The sequence below is a fragment of the Rhineura floridana genome, chromosome 1 (genome assembly GCF_030035675.1).
Source record: "Rhineura floridana isolate rRhiFlo1 chromosome 1, rRhiFlo1.hap2, whole genome shotgun sequence".
Taxonomy (NCBI): domain Eukaryota; kingdom Metazoa; phylum Chordata; class Lepidosauria; order Squamata; family Rhineuridae; genus Rhineura; species Rhineura floridana.
Genome location: NC_084480.1, coordinates 303,750,593 through 303,771,376, shown reverse-complemented (window position 1 = coordinate 303,771,376; position 20,784 = coordinate 303,750,593). Strand labels below are relative to the sequence as shown.

Genomic DNA, 20,784 nt, shown 5'->3' with positions numbered 1-20,784 from the left:
TTGTTAACAAATTCATATGCCCTTTCTTTGTTTCATTAGCTTTTTATTGACATTTAACACAGTATCCTTTGTCAAAATAAGCATTTTAGCTATCATCATTCTGAACAGTTAATAGTGGTCCCTGTAAACATCTAGCTCTTTGAGAAACTTCATTTGTATACAGAAATCATACATATTTTATATGCACACCCACACCCACACTTATATTCATTTCTGTATAACTAAAAACAAAATCATTCCAAATAGTGTAATTTTGGCACAAGAAACCCTTACAAACTAGCAGTAGACTCAGCAGGTATGCCTGAGCTGGCATTACACAGCTAGCCAGCATTTACTGTAGGAATCAAATCCCAACAATAAACCAATTCTCACTGAGGTAAACCTGTGGGTGGGCTACTCGATTCAATGTTTCTCCATGTTTAAAAACAACATGAATCTGTGAACATAAACTAGCTTCTAGCTTAACCTTCATCCTGATATGCTAGGTTTCTATGTGCAGGGAGGGTTGGTTTATCTGTTGTATGGAAAAGCCTTCAGTCACATCAGTTCCCATCTCCAGTCTTAAGTGGTACAGCCAAGACACAGGGTTACCTCCTCAATGAGAACAAAACCAATGATGCCTGGATATCTCCTCTCCTGCACTGACAGGGTTTCGTGCACTACAGAGTTTTGTGAAACATTTTGCTGTGGGCCTAGGAGCCAGAGGGATAGGGGAGCTCAACAAGCACCAGGTCAGGGATTGTTATTTGCACTCCCTCGCTTCTGGAGAGCAGCTATACAAATTCCCTCTCTCTGTCCATGGATTAGGATGATCTTCACTTAAACGTCACCTCCTTATTTCATGAAGTTATTATGTATGTGCTCACAAACTTGGGGTCCCCAATGCAGGGAGATCTCACATCAACAATGTGCATCAAGCAGGCTCTCTATATGTAGGAAAAGATACAACTGAAAATCATAGAACAAAGCCTGCTCCTTTATTAAAAATAGGTGATTTTTAGGAATAGAACCATCCCATATGCACAAGAGTAGAAGGGGAGGGAGGAAAAGGGGAGTCTAGAGTATTCCTCTTCCTGCAGCTTTGTCTCTCTGACTTCAATAGATGAGGTACTTTATTTCAGAGTATATGAGTGGAAATACGACAGAGCAAGCCCGGTACATCACGGCAACACTGCTGAAAATTGCCCGCGGCTTGGTGATCCAGGACTCTGACTTGAAGCAGAAATACATGGCATAGAATGCAACGGCAAAGAAGTGGCCAATCAGGACGGCAGGCTTAGGTGATAAGCTGTAGGGGAGGATTGAAGGGGGGGGGAGAAACAGTGAGAAAAGTGACTTGCCCCATGAACAAGACACTAGAATTTGCAAAACAATTCTCCATTGACAGAGTTGGATCGCAAAGTCTCTGGCAAGGCAACCCGTGACTTCCCCAACCCCATCTCTGAACTTTCCCATGGAAGGTAGGAGCAGCCAGTGCAGCAGAGGAGGTGGCGGTGATGTGCCACTGCTGACCAGGACAAGGGGTAGTGAGGCCTGGGGAGCCCAGCACACTGGTGGGCCACTCTGGCGCCCTGCTGGCACACCCACACAGCCCTGATCTCCTGGCTATATCCTGCCTTATCCCATTAAGTGGCAGCAGTGCTATTGCCTGGAGAGTGGTGGTGGTGCAGAATGGCACCATCATGCTACCTGCGTCTGTCTTAGCACTAGCAGAATGTTCAACTACTGTTTAGTTCCCTTTGCTTTTCCACGCTCAAATGGAAGAGCTTCTAATGAGCTGCTAATTGCCATGTAATTAAGATTCTACACCTGAAGGCAAGGTATTATTAATTCTGCATCATATTACACAATGCCTTGTTTTCTTTTGTTGTTGTTGTTATGTGCCTTCAAGTCGACTACGACTTACTGCGAGCCTATGAATCAACGACCTCCAAGAGCATCTGTCATGAACCACTCTGTTCAGATCTTGTAAATTCAGGTCTGTGGCTTCCTTGATGGAATCAATCCATCTCTTGTTTGGCCTTCCTGTTTTTCTACTCCCTTCTGTTTTACCCAGCATTATTGCCTTTTCTAGTGAATCATGTCTTCTCATGATGTGTCCAAAGGATGATAACCACAGTTTCATCATTTTAGCTTCTAGTGACAGTTCTGGTTTAATTTGTCCATGGTATGCGCAAAGCTCTCCTCCAGCACCACATTTCAAATGAGTTGATTTTTCTCTTATCCACCTTTTTCACTGTCCAACTTTCACATCCATACATAGAGATCGGGAATACCATGGTCTGAATGATCCTGACTTTGGTGTTCAGGGATACGCCATTGCATTTGAGGACCTTTTCTAGTTCTCTCACAGCTGCCCTCCCCAGCCTAGCCTTCTTCTGATTTCTTGACTATCGTCTCCGTTTTGCTTAATGACTGTGCCGAGGTATTGATAATCCTTGACAAGTTCAACGTCCTCATTGTCAACTGTAAAGTTACATAAATCTTCTGCTGTCATTACTTTAGTCTTTTTGACGTTCAGCTGTAGTCCTGCTTTTGTGCTTTCCTCTTTAACTTTCATCAGCATTCGTTTCAAATCATTACTGGTTTCTGCTAAGAGTATGGTATTGTCTGCATATTTTAAATTATTGATATTTCTCCCTCCATTTTTCACACCTTCATCTTGGTCCAATCCCACTTTCTATATGATATTGTTGGGACAGTGTCAGGGTAAGGCCTCAGTCAAGTCTTAACTTAATGGCACAACAAAACAGTAGAACCAAAGTTACAAAGCATCATGGGCCCAACTGGCAGGAAAGCACTCTTTAAGTTTCGTTTCTTCACTGTGGGAACGTACGTGAGATGGTGCCTGCCAGGCTGCAACAATGTTCCGGATGAGATAATCACTCAGCTGTCCTTGACTGTTTTATTTTCCTGTACTCTGTGTATTCTCACCCCCTTTCATGCCATGCTGTTTTTCTTCTAAATAAATGACTACAGTCTCCCCCAATGTGTCAATACCCCTTTAGAAGTGTGTAATAGAATATTCCTTGGAGAGAGTTCTCGGGGCCATATGTATCTCTTTGTATATGTGTCTTTCATTTATGGTGCCCCAAAGTGTTACTTCACCCCAACATACCATTCCTTATCTCAGGATGCCATGGACATGGGTTCTGATTTTCAAAGAGAAACTTCCTGACTTTGATATGTAGCAAGTGATATGTAGCTTAGGCCTGTTACTTTTCTCTTGTTTTAGTTACATTTTGTTTATTGATAGTACGTTTCAGAAACCTATATATTGTCATGCTGAACAATAAAGAGTTGTTCTCATCCTTGCCAGGCTGTTGTGCCCGTGTGAGTGTGAAAGCCCTTTTTGATCAAGAAGTTGTCTGTGTCATACTTGATATCTGGGTGGCTTTTGCCAAGCGAATAATTGTGATTCTATCTCAGCTCGCACTCCTGCCCGGGAGTAGAGCTGAGCAGTAGGCATTCTTTGCCAGTTAAAATTCCTCAACAATATCTTCTGCATCTAGATTAAATAAATAGGGTGATAAAATACACCCCGGTCTCACACCCTTTCCCATGGGGAACCAATCGGTTTCTCCATATTCTGTCCTTACAGTAGCCTTTTGTCCGGAGTATAGGTGGCGCATCAGGACAATCAGATTGTGTGGCACCCCCATTTCTTTTAAAGCATTCCATAGTTTTTCATGATCTACACAATCAAAGGCTTTGCTGTAGTCTATAAAGCACAGGGTGATTTTCTTCTGAAATCCCTTACTCCATTCCATTATCCAACGTATGTTTGCGATATGATCTCTGGTGCCTCTTCCCTTTCTAAATCCAGCTTGGACGTCTGGCATTTCTCACTCCATATATGGTAAGAGCCTTTGTTGTAGAATCTAGAGCATTACTTTACTTGCATGGGATATTAAGGCAATAGTTCGATAATTACTGCATTCTCTGGAATCCCCTTTCTTTGGAAGTGGGATATATATTGAACGCTTCCAGTCTGGGGGCCATTGTTTAGTTTTCCATATTTCTTGACAGATTTTTGTCAAAATTTGGACAGATTCAGTCTCAGTAGCTTGTAGCAACTCTATTGGTATGTCATCTATTCCTGGTGATTTGTTTCTGCCAAGAATTTTAAGAGCAGCTTTCACCTCACATTCTAAAATTTCTGGTTCATCATATGGTTCCTCCGTGAATGAATCTGTCATCCTGGCAGCTCTTTTATAGAGTTCTTCAGTGTATTGCCATCTTCCTTTTAATTCATCTCGGTCATTCAGTGTGTTCCCCTGTTGATTATTCAACATCCCTACTCTTGGTTTAAATTTCCCTTTCATTTCTCTAATCTTTTGGAATAGGGCTCTTGTTCTTCCCTTTTTGTTGTCCTCTTCTATTGCTATACAATAACTATTGTAATAGTTCTCTTTGTCCCTATGTACTAGTCGCTGTATTGCAGTTAGGGTTTTGACCGTATTTCTATCTCCTTTTGCTTTTGCTTTCCTTCTCTCTTTAACCATTTTCAGAGTTTCTTCAGTCATCCATTGAGGTCTTTCTGTCTTTTTAACTAGAGGTATTGTCTTTTTGCATTCTTCCCTGATAATGTCTCTGACTTCACTCCATAGTTCTTCTGGTTCTTTGTCAACTAAGTTTAAAACCTCAAACCTGTTCCTTATTTGATCTTTATATTCTTCTGGGATGTTATTTAAATTGTATTTTGGCGTTATGATTGCTTTGTTGTTCATTGTTCATCATTCATTACTACTGATGAAATCATCACAACACAGACATTGTGAAGAAAATACAACTGTTGTACCTCACACGTGAGGAAGCCTCTAACTTATGACCTGGGTTAGAAGGAGGCAAACTTGATACCATCTTCTTGCTTCCCAGAACTAGCCCATAATTGGCAGATTCTCTCTCTGCGGCCTTTCTTCTTACAGGCATGACATTCAGCAAACCAGGCATCCATTGTTTATGTCGCTCACTACAACTTGAGCAAGTGCAGGGGTTACTTGGCATACATGAGCGAGTGAAAGACATTAGCAGAATGCACATAACAAACGTCTCACACATCATGGGATGGTGCTTCAGCTGTCCTTTCTGTCGACACCAACACAGTTAAAATGGGTCAGGGAAGAAATGTTGGATTTCTTCATTACATACTGTGCAGATGAGATAATTACAAAGCCCAGGTGATCACAACATTCGTCGAGGTTCTGGGGCTTAGTGGCATGGTCTGCAATGCGTTCACTGGTCTCACTTTTTTAAAACAATCTGCAGAATAACAGACTTGGGCTAACCATATTTCAAATATTTCCGCACCACAAGCAGGAAGACTGCAGGTTTCTGTGATGGATTTCCTATCTTCCTGCTTGTTGGCATAAAGGTCTCTTGTTGGCTGCCATCAAAGGCTTCGATATGGCCCAACACAGTCATCTTAGCCATATTGTTTAATTACAGTCAAAAACACAGTCTGTCCTTAGAATGCTGTTCTTACAGTCCCATGGCTCCCTCTACAGCAGACACACTCAACTATGCAAAAAGATGTAGTGTGTTGTGGGAACAAGAGAGGCAATAGGAGACACTCCTGTGCCAAGGAAAAACTGTTTATTTCTAACAAAACTCTCAGGAAGATCCAGAGAAAAAACTCTGTCAGGTGCCATCAAAAATATTTACCTCAGCTCCTCTTTTGCATCTAGCTCATTCCTATGTCCTTAACGCCACATCAATAGTTTACTGCCGAAAAGCGGTGTGTACACTGACTGAGTCCATGTGATACAAACAAGGAAGCAAGTTAGAAGACTCTTCTCAGTATCTATAAAGATATAGATAGATAACACACCCAAAGCACCTGTACATGTCCACATCGGTTGTGTAAAAATGGGGTTTCCTTCCTCGTCGGTTAATACAGGAACCAAGCAGCCTAATGGCAGAGAAATGGAGCAATCTCTCCTTCCTCCACCCACCTTTCCCCACCTGCTATTTCCCCTTTTGCCACAGTCCAGGTTTTCACAGACTGAGGTTCGTTGCTGCATGTTGCATCGTTGGCCATCTGGGAATTACGTTGCGCTGCACTTTGCTTGTGCTGACTGATCACCTTGTTTGAAATTGGACATTAGGTGTTTAGCATATTGGGCTGGAAACGAGCAATACTGTTCTTGTTTTCTTTTGCTTTGTTTTTAGAGCTGAAGGTGATTTTGAAAAGAGGATTGCTGCTTGTGACTGAACTGGTTTTGCAAGGTTTTGTACCTTTTCCCCCAACCTGCAAAACCTGCTTGACCATAGGTGACAAGACAAATGAAGTGCGTGTGTGCATACATAATCCTTCGCTAATTTGTTCTCCAACTTCTCTGGAGAACATCATCTCCTACTCCAGTTAGTGCCAGCCAGCGTAGCCTATGGCTTTCACCTCACATTCTAAAATTTCTGGTTCATCATATGGTTCCTCCGCGAATGAGTCTGTCATCCTGGCATCTCTTTTATAGAGTTCTTCAGTGTATTGCTACCATCTTCCTTTTAATTCATCTCGGTCATTCAGTGTGTTCCCCTGTTGATTATTCAACATCCCTACTCTTGGTTTAAATTTCCCTTTCATTTCTCTAATCTTTTGGAATAGGGCTCTTGTTCTTCCCTTTTTGTTGTCCTCTTCTATTTCTATACAATAACTATTGTAATAGTTCTGTTTGTCCCTACATACTAGTCACTGTATTGCAGTTAGGGTTTTGACCGCATTTCTATCTCCTTTTGCTTTTGCTTTCCTTCTCTCTTTAACCATTTTCAGAGTTTCATCAGTCATCCATTGAGGTCTTTCTGTCTTTTTAACTTAGAGGTATTGTCTTTTTGCATTCTTCCCTGATAATGTCTCTGACTTCACTCCATAGTTCTTCTGGTTCTTTGTCAACTAAGTTTAAAACCTCAATCCTGTTCCTTATTTGATTTTTATATTCTTCTGGGACGTTATTTAAATTGTATTTTGGCGTTATGATTGCTTTGTTGTTCATTGTTGATCATTCATTACTACTGATGAAATCATCACAACACAGACATTGTGAAGAAAATACAATTGTTGTACCTCACATGTGAGGAAGCCTCTAACTTATGACCTGGGTTAGAAGGAGGCAAACTTGATACCATCTTCTTGCTTCCCAGAACTAGCCCATAACTGGCAGATTCTCTCTCTGCGGCCTTTCTTCTTACAGGCATGACATTCAGCATTTCCTAACCACGCATCCATTGTTTACGTTGCTCACTACAACTTGAGCAAGTGCAGGTGTTAGGTCAAAACTAAAATTCTGAGCTGTCCGTTTACCTTATTTTTTATTTATTTATTTATTTAAAATATTTATACCCCACCCTATTTCCAAGGAACTCAGGGCGGCTTACAAATAAAAACCATAATCAATTAAAAACAAGTAATATACAGTTAAAACAATTAAAAATAGATTAAATCAGTAAAAGTTAAAAAATGACAATATTAGTTAAAAGCCTGTCTGAATAAAATAGTCTTCACCTGGGCACGAAAGGATGAAAGTGAGGCAGCCAGTCGAACCTCGCTACGGAGGGAATTCCACAATCTAGGGGCAGCCACTGAAAAGGCCCTATTCTGTGTTTTTACAAAGCAAGCTTGTGAGAAAGATGGAATAGTGAGCAGGGCCTCACCAGATGATCTCAAAGCTCGGACAGGGTCATAGAGGGAGACACGATCTAACAGATAGCCTGGACCTAAGCCGTATAGGGCTTTATTGGTTAAAACCAGCACTTTGAATTGTGCTCGGAAACAGATTGGAAGCCAGTGGAGCTGGTACAACAGCGGGGTTGTATGTTCTCTGAACCCAGCTCCAGTTAACATCCTGGCTGCAGCTCTTTTATTTTATTTATTTATTTATTATTTCAATTTATATACTGCCCTTAGCAGAATAGCTCTCAGGGCGGTGAACAAACAAGATAAAATACAATATATCATAGTAAAAAATCACAAAAACATGTACAAACAAACAACAGAAAGCACAACAAAAACGAAATACAACACAAATTAAGAAGGATACATGTTAAAAGTAGAAAGATTAAGAAAATTAAAAGATTAAAATGCCTGGGAGCATAAAAAGGTCTTTACCTGGCACCGGAAAGACAGAAGTGTAGGCGCCAGGCGTACCTCTTTGGGGAGGCTGTTCCACAACTCAGGGGCCACCACAGAAAAGGCCCTAGATCTAGTAACCACCCTCCGGGCTTCCCGATGAGCTGGTACCCGGAGGAGGGCCTTAGATTCTGAACGAAGTGAACGGGTAGATTCATAGCGAGAGAGGCGTTCCACAAGGTATTGAGGTCCCACGCCGTGTAAGGCTTTATAGGTCAAAACCAGCACCTTGAATCTCGCCCGGAAGCAAATAGGGAGCCAGTGCAGACGCGCCAGAATAGGTGTTATATGCGAAGACCGACTGGTCCTCATCAATAGTCTGGCAGCCGCGTTCTGCACCAGCTGAAGCTTCCAAACTGTCTTCAAGGGCAGCCCTACGTAGAGCGCATTACAGTAATCCAATCTTGAAGTTACCAGAGCATGAACAACGGAGGCGAGGTCGTCCCTGTCCAGATAGGGGCGTAGTTGGGCTACCAGACGAAGATGGTAAAATGCATTCCGTGCCACTGAGGCCACTTGGGCCTCGAGAGACAAGGAAGAATCGAAAAGAACCCCCAAACTACGTACCTGTTCTTTCAGGGGGAGTGTAACCCCATCCAGAACAGGGTGAACATCCACCATCTGAGCAGGGAAGGCGTTCACCAGCAGTGTCTCGGTCTTGTCTGGATTGAGTCTCAGTTTATTAGCTCTCATCCAGTCCATTATCGCGGTCAGGCAACAGTTCAGCACATCAACAGACTCACCTGAAGAAGATGAAAAGGAGAAATAGAGCTGCGTGTCATCAGCATATTGATGGCAACGCACTCCAAAACTCCTGATGACCGCACCCAGTGGCTGCATGTAGATGTTGAAAAGCATGGGGGACAAGACCGACCCCTGAGGGACTCCACAATGGAGAGTCCGTGGTGTCGAGTGATGTTCCCCAAGCACTACCTTCTGGTGACGGTCCGCGAAGTAGGAGCAGAACCACTGCCAAGCAGTGCCCCTGACACCCAACTCCGCGAGTCTCCCCAGAAGGATACCATGGTCGATGGTATCAAACGTCGCTGAGAGATCAAGGAGAATCAACAGAGTCACACTCCCCCTGTCCCTCTCCCGACAAAGGTCATCACACAGGGCGACCAAGGCTGTTTCGGTGCCAAAACCGGGCCTAAAACCGGATTGAAATGGATCTAGATAATCGGTTTCATCCAAGAGCGCCTGGAGCTGGCCGGCAACCACCCGTTCCAAAACCTTGCCCAAAAAAGGGACATTCGCCACCGGTCTATAGTTGTTCAAGTTATCTGGGTCCAAGGAGGGTTTCTTTAAAAGAGGTCTCACTACTGCCTCCTTGAGGCTACCAGGGACTACTCCCTCCCTCAAGGAGGCATTAACCACTTCCTTGGCCCAACCGGTGGTCCCAGCCCTGCTAGCTTTCACTAGCCAAGATGGGCAAGGATCCAGAACAGACGTGGTTGCCCGAACCATTCCAAGCACCTTGTCCACTTCCTTGAGCTGCACCAACTGAAACTCATCCAATAATGAAGGACAAGGCTGTGCTCCGGACACTTCAATGGATTCATCTGTTGCAACATCGGAGTCAAGATCCCTGCGGATACATGCGATCTTATCTTGAAAGTGTCCAGCAATTTCGTTGCAGCGGGCTTCCGATGTTTCCGTAGTATTGTGGGGGCCAGAGTGTAAGAGCCCACGGACGACTTTAAAAAGCTCCGCTGTTTAAGTTTAAGTTTCCGAGCAGTCTTCAAGGGCAGCCCTACGTAGAGCGCTTTACAGTAGTCCAATCGGGATGTAACTAAGGCATGTGTCACCGTAGTCAAGTCTGACAGGTCAAGGAACGGGTGCAGTTGGCGTACCAATCTTAGTTGAGCAAAGGCACTCCTTGCCACAGCCGAGACCTGTGCCTCCAGGTTCAAGGCCGAGTCCAGGAGAACTCCCAAACTGCAAACCTGTGATTTCAGGGGGAGTGTAACTCCGTCCAGCACAAGTTGGATCCCTATTCCCTGATCCGCCCTTTGACTGACAAGGAGCACCTCTGTCTTGTCAGGATTTCATTTCAGCTTGTTCGCTCCCATCCAATCCTTCACTGATACCAGGCAACGGTTCAGAACCTTGACAGCTTCCTTAGTTTCGTTAGATGGAAAAGAAAAGTAGAGTTGGGTGTCATCCGCATATTGGTGACATCGAACCCCAAAACTATGGATAACCTCTCCCAGCGGCTTCATATATATATTAAATAACAAGGGGGACAGAACAGAACCCTGGGGGACTCCATAGGTCAATGGCCAAGGGGTTGAACAGACATCCCCCATAATCACCTTCTGGGTTCGTCCCTCTAGGAAGGACCGGAGCCACTGTAAAACCATGCCTCCAAGTCCCATCCCAGCTAGGCGACCCAAAAGGATACCATGGTCGATGGTATCAAAAGCAGCTGAGAGGTCCAGCAAAATTAACAGGGACACACTCCCCCTGTCCATTTCCCTGTGTAGGTCATCCACCAAGGCGACCAAAGCCATCTCAGCCCCATAGCCGGGCCTGAAACCAGATTGAAAGGGATCTAGATAATCCCTGTCATCCAAAAATCTCTGGAGTTGGGTTGCCACCACCCGCTCTATTATCTTGCCCAAAAAAGGTATATTAGAAACTGGGCAATAATTACCTAATAATGAGGGGTCCAGGGAGGATTTTTTCAACAAGGGTCTTATTACTGCCTCCTTTAGGCAGGACGGTATTCTGCCCTGAAGTAAGGAGGCATTAATCACTTCCCTGACCCATTCAATTAGTCCTCCTCGGGCATTTTTTATAAGCCAGGAGGGACAAGGGTCTAATATGCAGGTGGTAGGATGCGCCTCTCCAAGGAGTTTGTCCACATCCTCGGATTGAACAAGCTGAAAAGAGTCCATTCTAATCGAGCAAGTAGAGGCCAAAGTTACATCCACAGAGACTGTATTAACGTTGGTGTCTAAGTCAGAGCGAATCTGAGTGACTTTATCTGCAAAATGTCATGCGAATTCATCACAGCGGACTGTTGCATGGTCACCATCATATTCACAGGGGTCAGAATTTAAGAGGCCCCTGACCACTCGAAACAGTTCCGCTGGACGAGACTTGGCAGACGCAATGGAGGCGGAAAAGAAAACTTTCTTTTGAGCCCGCACTGCCACGGAATAAGTCCTTAAATAGATTCTAGCCCGTGTTCGATCAGATTCGCTCCGAGTTTTCTGCCAACAGCGCTCTAGCCTTCGTCTTTCGCGTTTCATCGACCCCAGCTCCTTCGTAAACCAAGGAGCAGATTTGGTTCCAATCCGCGAGAGGAGGCGCTTAGGAGCGATTGTGTCCACCGCCCTGGTCATTTCCTCATTCCAGAGGTCAACCAGGGCTTCGACAGAATCACCTGCCGAGGTGACAGGAAACTCCCCAAGAGCCGTCAGGAAACCGTCTGGATCCATCAGTCTCCTGGGGTGGACCATTCTAATTGGTCCCCCACCCCTGCGGAGGCTCTGAGTCCCAGTAAGTTTAAATCTAACCAGGAAGTGATCTGTCCATGACAACGGAACTAATGAAAGGTCCTCCACACCAAGATCACATACCTCCCGACCAACACAGAAAACAAGGTCCAGAGTATGACCAGCAACATGAGTGGGGCCAGATATTACTTGGGACAGACCCATGGTTGTCATGGAGGCCATGAAATCCTGAGCCACTCCAAAAAGGGGAACATCGGCGTGGACATTGAAGTCCCCCAGTACCACAAGCCTAGGGGACTCCAATACCAACCCTGAAACTACCCTGGTTAGCTCAGGAAGGGAGACGGTTGGGCAGCGGTGTGGGCGGTACACCAACAGAATCCCTATTCTGTCCCGGGCACCCAGCTTCAAGTAGACGCAGTCAAACCCTGAAGACTGTGGGAGAGGATACCTGGTCAGCTGTATAGTATCTCGAAAAACCACTGCGACTCCGCCTCCCCGCCCTCCGGGTCTAGCCTGCTGATGTACAGAGAAACCTGGAGGACAAAGCTGAGAGAGATTAACCCCCCCCCGCTTCATCCAACCAGGTCTCAGTAATACATGCCAGGTCAGCATGCTCATCCAGAATCAATTCCTGAATAGCACTAGATTTCCCATTTACTGACCTGGCATTGACCAGCAGCATTTTCAACCCGGGGGAAGTGTCATCAAGGCTATCCAGGTTATCTGAGTGGGAGAGCAACTTAGGGGTTATCAGCATTCTATTAGATTCTTCCTTAGTTTGATTAAATAGCTGTCTCCCAAAACCATATCTCCCTCGACCCATCAGAGTGTCAATGGCCGCCCCCGGAATCCCCTCCATTGATTTACTATTCCATCTAGCAATATTTTGACTTGATTTAAGTCAATGTGATGAATAGTGCATGGTTGAGTTGGCTTCGGATAGAGTTTCTCTGGTTTCATTTTCCATGGCTATATGGCATTGCGAACTTGAGGGAGTAATGCCATTTACAGTAGGGACAAAAGAAATATGAGGGGAACATGTTACAGATGCATTAAGAAATCTAATATCTGAAACATGAGCCAAAGAAGTTGCATGTATTGAGACTGCATCCTCCCGAGAATTAGATGTGTTTGAAATTTCATATGGATCAGTTGAACAGGACATTTTCCTTGCACTTTCCAGGGATTGAAGTAGATTTTTTAGTCTTTCAATAGTCTCCATTTGTTGGTCAGGGTTAAAGTCCAGAAATAGGTCCAGGAGCAGCGTTTCTTCAGGTAATGTATTCCGTATCTCAAGTTTGTTATGCCTGTTTGCCGGAACATCGATGATGTTTTCTGTTCTTAATTGCTGTTCATCTAATACTTTAGCAGGGTTGATGAGATGTTTCTTTACTTCAGCGTTGGTCTCTTTTGTAGATTTTAAATGATTGTTTTGATCCAGACTTAATGGTATTAAATTTAAGAGGCTTTGGGGCAGGGCCTGATTTTCGAAGTATCTTGTCATCTCTAATTGCTGAAATAGAAATTTGGCTTTATTTTTGTATAATAGATTCGGGGTTCTGATATCTCGAAATGTAATTACTGCTCTAGCCATAGCATAATTTTGAAAGAGATATTGCACATTTATTATTGAGTTTTTGCTAATAAGTCCTGGGACTATTCTCTCAAATAATTCCCATAGGTGATGTTTTCGCTCCAATTGTGTAATCCATCCTCTGGGTTTAGGAAAGTTCGAAAATACTAGTTTTCTTTGGTTCAAGATCAGTTCCCAATGTGGCCTCTTCGGATGTTTATCCGTATTATTACTGTTAGCAGAGTTACCTTCCCGTTGATGATGATTGGCCATCATGGATGTTTGACTTTCTGTGGTCTGAGCTAATGTCTCTTGAGGTATATAATGCACCGGTGCATCAGTGTCATCCCTCTGAGAAGACTCAGTCTGTTGGATATTCTTAATTTCCTTTTTTTTCTTGTTTCTCCTTTTCGTTTTCTTTGTTTTAGCACCACACGGGGAGTCTAGCATCTTGTATAACTTCCCAAAGTTCATATGTGATTTCCTGGAGAATTTTGAGTTCTTTATGTTTTTACTTTTCTTACATTGTTGTGATATTTGTAATTTCTCATGAGCCTTATTCTTTTTGTCGGTGGCTGGTCCCTTTAAGATGGTTTGCGAAGCTTGTGATCTTTGTCTTCAGTTTCCTTTATCAGATTTTGTTTGGTTGTCAATTTTTGCAATGAGCTCAATTAATGTTGTTATCAAAGAATTTGATTCTGCAACATATGAAGCTATTTGTGCAAAACACTGTGTAGCTGTTGCAAACCAATCAACGTTTACTCCATTGTCTCCCTGTTTGCCATGTATCTCATTAGTAGTGTTACTTTGATGTAAATTGGATACATCATTATTATCTGCATTCCTCTCCTCTATATACAAGTCGTCGATAAGATTTTTAAAGCCATTAAAGCTGAAGTCAACACGTTTTAAAGAGTTCCTCTTTAATGGAGAGTTCATAGAAGCTGTTATAATTTCAATGCTTCTAGTCAGCATCGGGTCCGGAATTATCTCTCCATGGGAGGATTCTAAGGAAGGCATAGAGCTGGAGATAGATAAGTCAGCTATATTTTCTTTTGGAAAGGGGGTATCAGTAGTGTAGAGCTCAGCACATTGCTGTGCTCTCTTTAATTCTTCTGCTAAGAAGAATTACTCACCTCATGTTCACCCCAGGAAGAGTGCGGAGCTGAGCCACTTGAACCCACTGCCAGAGACGCAGGAAATAACAACACAAAGAACCTTTGACAAAGGGGACCCAACCTGTCCAGCAGATGCCTTCCAGAAATGGGAACGCCGTTTATTGAGAGGGGTTCAGGTTATATACCCTCGAGGAGGGGTTACAGGTCAGGGGGATGAACACCATAAAGCATAAAGAAATCACACGTTGGTATAAAGGTCATGACAGGAGGGGGAGAAGGAGAGGAAGGGGTGAAATTACTAGGGGGCATGTTGCCCTTTGTAAATCAGGATTTGCAGACCGTGTACAGCCTTGAGATAAGACTGGAGCCAGAGATCTCAAGCAACCAGGAAGAGGATTGTAGAACACAGACATAGCATAAACAATTGCAAGACACATTTATGTGGGGAACAAAGGTTTCTATCCTTTGACACCTATCTGTTAAAGCTCAATGAGCATGTGAAAAGCTGGATTCAGTTTACATTTTAAACCAAAGTTGTTCCTGCAAAGCTTCCTGGGATGTGTCAGGTTAGGGGCAAATAAACCGAAATCAACTTTATTTCTTCCAAGATTCATTTTAGCCCAACACAGGGATTACTTGGCATACATGAGCGAGTGAAAGACATTAGCAGAATGCACATAACAAACGTCTCACACATCATGGGATGGTGCTTCAGCTGTCCTTTCTGCGGACACCAACACAGTTAAAATGGGTCACAGAGGAAATGTTGGGTTTCTTCATTACATACTGTGCAGATGAGATAATTACAAAGCCCAGGTGATCACACCATTCGTCGAGGTTCTGGGGCTTAGTGGCATGGTCTGCAATGTCTTCACTGATCTCACTTTTTAAAAAAATCTGCAGAATAACAGACTTGGGCTAACCATATTTCAAATATTTCCGCACCACAAGCAGGAAGACTGCAGGTTTCTGTGATGGATTTCCTATCTTCCTGGCTTGTTGGCATAAAGGTCTCTTGTTGGCTTCCATCAAAGGCTTCGATATGGCCCAACACAGTCATCTTAGTCATATTGTTTAATTACAGTCAAAAACACAGTCTGTCCTTAGAATGCTGTTCTTACAGTCCCATGGCTCCCTCTACAGCAGACACACTCAACTATGCAAAAAGATGCAGTGTGTTGTGGGAACAAGAGAGGCAATAGGAGACACTCCTGTGCCAAGGAAAAACTGTTTATTTCTAACAAAACTCTCAGGAAGATCCAGACAAAAAACTCTGTCAGGTGCCATCAAAAATATTTACCTCAGCTCCTCTTTTGCATCTAGCTCATTCCTATGTCCTTAACGCCACATCAATAGTTTACTGCCGAAAAGCGGTGTGTACACTGACTGAGTCCATGTGATGCAAACAAGGAAGCAAGTTAGAAGACTCTTCTCAGTATCTATAAAGATATAGATAGATAACACACCCAAAGCACCTGTACATGTCCACATCGGTTGTGTAAAAATGGGTTTTCCTTCCTCGTCGGTTAATACAGGAACCAAGCAGCCTAATGGCAGAGAAATGGGGCAATCTTTCCTTCCTCCACCAGCCCTCTCACGCAAATAGAATTCCTTGCCACCTCTGGTGACCAGGTAAGTCATTAAGTATATGGCTGCTGTCGGGCCACAACTGCACTACCTGAAAAGCATCAAAAGCAGGCATGCTGAACCCTCCCCTATGGCTTCCTTTCATCCCGCACTGATTCTTCCACTCTAAGCATTGGCATGTGAGCCCAATTCTTCTTTTTGCAACTACAGCTTGAACTTTCCTGTGCCAGACATCGTATGGCAGAAGCGGGAAAGGTAGGCATGATTCGCGCAAACCAGGCTGGTGGGCCTAATTAGGCCCACAGGCTGGAAGTTCCCCATCACTGTGCTAGGTAGTCCTCTGATGGTGGAGAGCCACGCCAGAAGGCCCTTTTGTGTGGCTGGGGGACTCAGCATCAGTACAGGTCCAGCCGGTCACTTAACGTCCTCTGCATTGCTAGTTTTCCAAAGCATGTCAGGTTTTGTTTGCAAAATGGCCAGGGGATACAAAAGAGTTTCCACACAGAAGCCCCCTTTAAATTGCTTTCCCCAGTGTGGGTGTCTTCAGGCGCAAGCCATTCATTTTGGCTCAGTAGCTCACCATGCAAATAATGGGATTTCCTCCATGCTGGCTTTGGTGGCATGGAGACAGAATCTCTCCTCTCCCTGCTCCCTCCCAATAAGGCTTACCTATTGCCCACAGAACAGGGAGCCACCAGACAGAAGAACCCAAAGTGGCCTCCACAATGTGGCTGTTCCTTGTGCACCAAGCCTAAGAAATGTGTGTCTCTTGGTTTCCTCCAGGGATGATATGCAGAAAGCCAGCAGATCCGATTGACTGGCCACCTCTGGTGCTCAGGTTGCTCGCTCTGGTGAAACAGTTTCACTCGCGGTACACTGAGCAGTTTCTGGCCCTGATTGGCCAGTTTGTTCAGTCAACGATGGAGCAGTGTACAAGGTACTCTTTCTGCTAAGCCAGGGTAGCCAACGTGGTGCTCTTCAGATGTTATTAAGCTACAACTCCCATCCTCCCTGACCCTTTGCCATACTGGCTGGGGCTGATAGGAGTTGTAGTCCAAAACAGCTGGAAGTTCCCCCCTCCACCTCCCGTTGGCTGCCCCTGCACAAAGCAATTCTATAAGTTGCCTTGTATCATTAGCATGGGTTGTTCTCTAAGGTGAAAATCTCGAGGGGATGGGCCATAAATGACTTCTGATCTTTTAAAAGGGTTTAAGTAACACCGTTGTCCAAGTTAAAGATATTTTAGTACAGGCTTTTAATCCATTTCCGGGAGTAAGGCCACATCCACACCATGCACTTAAACCGGCATTATGCCACTTTAGCCGTCATTCTTTATTTTATTTATTTATTGAATTTATATTTCCTGCCCCCCCCTTCCTCTCGAAGGAGCCCAGGGTGGCAAACATAAGAACCAAACAATTTAACGGGGGGAGGGTTTTAAAGGATTCTACATCATGATTAAAACATTTTAAACACAATTACAATTAAAAATATTCTAAACATTCTAAAACACAGTTAAAACATTGTAAAAACACTCTTAAAATATTCTAAAAACACAGTTAAAAACATTCTTCCACCAGTGATCTTTAAGTTGCCAGGAGTGGTCCTCCTCAATCATCAAATACCTGGGTAAACAGGAATCTTTTCAAATTCCTTCTGAAAGTCAGATGTGATGGAGACAGACACACCTAATTGGAGAAGGCATTCTGCAGACAGGGAGCCACCATTGAGAAGGCCCTGTCAGGGCTCAACACCAGCCGAGCAGCGCTCAGTGGTGGCACAACCAACAAGGCCTTCATGGCCTCACCTAAATCATCTTGGGAACTGTAATTTGTAAAGGGTGCTGAGAATTGTTAGGATACCCCTATTCCACTCACAGAGCTACAGTTCCCAGAGTAGTTTAATCAGTCCATGTTTTGTTTTATGCTGTACCCAAAAATGTGTGACCACCTAAAGACCCTCTCTGTTGCTTCTGAATGATGCCTCAAGGTTTCAGTTTTGTGTCTTATCCATAGCCAGAAGGTCCCAGAAATGCCAGCAGATGTAGTGGGTGCCTTGCTCTTCTTGGAAGATTATGTCCGCTATACAAAGCTACCGCGAAGGGTGAGTAAAGAGCTTTGTGTTATTGGAGAATAAAAGGGAAATGATGACGGGCCAAACTCACAAAGCACATAGAAAACCTTGGAATGATTTTCTGCCGCGCGTCCAGACGTTATGTCTGTACTCTTCTGATAGTACTCTTCAAGTACTTGAAAGGTTGCCACACAGAGGAGGGCCAAGATCTCTTCTCGGACATCCCAGAGTGCAGGACATGGAATAATGGGCTTATGTTGCAGCAAGCCAGATTTCAACGGAACATCAAGAAAAACGTCCTAACTGTTAGAGCAGTACGACAATGGAACCAATGACCTAGGGAGGTGGTGGGCTCTCCAACACAGCAGCCCTTCAAAAGGCAGCTGGACAGCCATCTGTTGAATATAGTTTAACTTGGATTCCTGCACTGAGTAGGGGGTTGGATCTGGTGACCTTATAGGCCCCTTCCAACTCTACTATGCCTTGCTCTGTTTGAAATTATCCTTACTTTTTCATATACACTGTTCCTCTGTCACCTGAGTTGGAGAGCTTGTTTCCTGCAGAATTTTTAACCAGTATGTTGGGTCTTTCCTCCAGGTTGTTGAAGCCCATGTGCCTAGTTTCATTTTTGATGAGTTCCGAACAGTTATGTGAACTCCAAGAGAAATACAATGGCCCTAGCTGGAAATACTAAACGAGAAGAGGAAATGGGCAATGGAAAATAGCACTTCAGAACTGGCTTTAATTTTTGACTTGCGGAAATGTATTTATAGCTGCACTAATTTACTTTAATAGATTGATACTAAACCAGACTTCCCTAAACTGTTTTCCTCCAGCTGCAACTCCCATCAGCCCCATCCAGCATGGCTGATGAGAATTGTAGTGCAAAAGAGCTAGAGATGGCCACATTGGGGAAGGCTGCACTAAGCCATGTTAAGCAAGCCTGTTTAAAAATCATGCCATAATGCTCAGCTGATTATTTTACACACACAATGTGTATTTTGTACTTTAACCTGTAATGTTGTGTGCACAATTCCTGTAAGTACAAAAATCATTCATTGTGTGTAGCAATTAAAAGAATGGTGTTGAAATGAGAAGCTTCTTTATCATCATTTGGAGGGATTAAACACACATGCAAACCAATTTGTGGTGCGAAGATCCTAAATAGTTGGCACCAGTCCTATATCAAAATAATGTCCTGGGTCTCTTGATACTGAACATTTAACCATAGTTTGTTTTCCTTGACCATAGTTGTGAGATTCAAATATGTAAAACATGGTTAAGAATCAGCTGCTGCAGAACAGGATGTGAAACTACAGTTTTGAAGTGCATCAGTCAGATGGTGTTCCATTGATATCCCACCTTTCCTCCAAGGAGATCAAGGTGGCTACATGGGTCCCCTCTGCCTCCCAGCCTCCATTTTAGCCGCTCAACAACCCTGTGAAGTAGGTTGGGCTGGGAGATGGTGACTGGCCTAAGATCACCCTGTGAGCTTCATGCCTGAGTGAAGATTTGAACCCAGGTCTCCCAGGGTTTTATTTATTATTTATTTATTTGATTTATATCCCACCCTTCCTCCCAGTAGGAGCCCAGGGTTTTTTTCTTTTTAAACCACAGTTCTGGGGCACATTCTAGCCAGTGAAACAAGCAAGCACCACAGTAGATTCCATGATGGAAGAAATGTGGGATGGAAGAACGTGTAGAATGTTCTGAAAACAAAAAAAGGTCTTTTAATGTTTATGGGTTTTTGTTTATTGAAGCAGTATTTTAAAAACTGAACAAAGGCAATAAAAACTTATGTGCAGGCTTCATTCAGTGACAGTGTAATCCTAACTATGCCTACACAGAATTAAATCCTATTGAATTCAATGAGACGGACTTCCAGGTAAATGAGATTAAGGCCAGTTGAATTAATTAGGTGTCATTGGATTAGATGAAATCTATATGTATCATTAGGATAATAAGACTATAGCCTGAGACTAATACTGTCTTCTTCATCACCACCACCCCAGTTTCTTTGAGGAAAGCCATATGTTTTACAGTCATGGAGGCTGTGACCCAAGTCTGATCTTAAAAGGAACCGAGGAAACAAGCTTACAGCTGCATGAGAAGTCAAGGGATTTACAGCTCTGTGCTGTAAAATTGCCTTATAGCGCCTCTGCTGCCACAGGCCGCCTCGACTACTGAACGGCCCAGTGCCATAGCGCCTTCTTCCCTGGCACAAAGTTATTTAAATTAAATTTAAGAAAAGGATCCCAGTATTTATACCAGGGGATGAAAAACAGAGACAGGGACTGTTAATGAATAGAACACGTTTAGATTTTATCTTATAGTAGAGGCAAACTTCACATAGAGATAGAAAATGTCAAAGGGACAGATAACAGTAGCTTTTTTGTTAACAAATTCATATGCCCTTTCTTTGTTTCATTAGCTTTTTATTGACATTTAACACAGTGTCCTTTATCAAAATAAGCATTTTAGCTATCATCATTCTGAACAGTTAATAGCGGTCCCTGTAAACATCTAGCTCTTTGAGAAACTTCATCTGTATACAGAAATCATACATATTTTATATGCACACCCACACCCACACTTATATTCATTGCTGTATAAGTAAAAATGAAATCATTCCAAATAGTGTAATTTTGGCACAAGAAACCCTTACAAACTAGCAGTAGAATCTGCAGGTATGCCTGAGCTGGGATTACACAGCTATCCAGCATTTACTGTAGGAATCAAAACCCAACAATAAACCAATTCTCACTGAGGTAAACCTGTGGGTGGGCTACTCGATTCAATGTTTCTCCATATTTAAAAACAACATGAATCTGTGAACATAAACTA

The 20,784-nt window shown here is 43.5% G+C and overlaps 1 long non-coding RNA gene across 1 annotated transcript; it reads left to right on the top strand.

Moving 5' to 3' along the window:
- The first annotated feature begins 16,726 nt into the window (after nt 1-16,726).
- Nucleotides 16,727-19,029, top strand: LOC133376019 (uncharacterized). Its single transcript, XR_009760394.1, has 3 exons — nt 16,727-16,804; nt 17,883-17,970; nt 18,538-19,029. It is a non-coding gene; the product is annotated as an uncharacterized LOC133376019 (long non-coding RNA).
- Nucleotides 19,030-20,784: the final 1,755 nt, after the last annotated feature.